Below are 1,207 nucleotides of genomic sequence, written 5' to 3'. Positions count from 1 at the left end.
AGATGTTTTGTGATTAATGAAAATTATTTCAGTGGAACAATTTGAATCTTGCAAATTAAAAAGTGTCTGCTTGAAACAAGGCCCATTAAAATAGAAACTACTGAAAATGTCAATTGCAGTAAATTCAAGAGTTAATATTTTTAATGATAGATCAAACAATAGATAGATAGCACTTCTTTATCCACAGAACACCATCAGGGAAAGATGCCACCATTAAAGGAAACTTGAAGGGACAGAAACAAAATGTATTAACATGGCTCTGGGCTGAAAAAATTATAAAGTAGATTTGTATTTCTAGCATGGAATCATTATTTTCTAAGCAAAGGGAATGTAATGTAATGAAACACACTGGTCACTGTGGGTATGGAATGAACTTAGAACTTGATCTTAGAGACATGTTTGTAGAAGGCCTAAAGAACAACAAAATCCAGGTCAAGCTTTTGAGCAAAGACAATAAGCTGATGTGGAAGCAGGCCTCCAATGAAGTCACAGCCACAGAAATGGCAGAAAAGGCAAGTAGATTTTACAATTATTGTTGTATATGCATCATAATTATGCAAAAAGATCCAAACATATGGTAGGAAAGCAAACCAAAACTAGAGGTTGTTGTGGAACTACATCTTCAGTAAATTAAGGAAGGTTAGGAAGGAATAAATCCCAAGGATTCATTTTGCCTTTGCTGATCAGTACCTTGTTCTGGATAGTGTGAAGAAAGGTCATGGACTTCAACGGTTAAAAAGGGGAGATGATAGTATAATAGTAATGTCATTGGACGATAAAAATACAAAGAATAAAATTTCAAAATCTGCATGTGATTCAATCTGGAAGTATTGAGAACTGAGGAGGAAGGCAGTGATAGTCCTCAAGAGGAATGGGCAGACATACAGCAGATGTAATTTAAGGTAGAGAAATGTAAAAGTGATACTTCAGCAGGAGGAACGAGGATAAGCATTTGAAATAAGGTTTAAAGATTATATATTGTCACACGTAGACTTACATTAACACTGCAAAGAAGTTACTGTGAAAATCCCCGAGTCGCCACTCCGGCGCCTGTTCGGTTACACAGAGAATTTAGCACAGCCAATGAACCTAACCAGAATGTCTTTCGGACTATGGGAGGAAACCGGCGCACACGGAGGAAACCCACGTAGACACGGGGAGAACATGCAGACTCCACACAGAGAGTGAGCCCCAAGTCAGGAATCGA

The sequence above is a fragment of the Mustelus asterias genome, chromosome 2, assembly GCF_964213995.1.
Source record: "Mustelus asterias chromosome 2, sMusAst1.hap1.1, whole genome shotgun sequence".
Taxonomy (NCBI): Eukaryota; Metazoa; Chordata; class Chondrichthyes; order Carcharhiniformes; family Triakidae; genus Mustelus; species Mustelus asterias.
The sequence above is the reverse complement of the archived record's forward strand: the minus strand, read 5'-3'. Positions refer to the sequence as shown.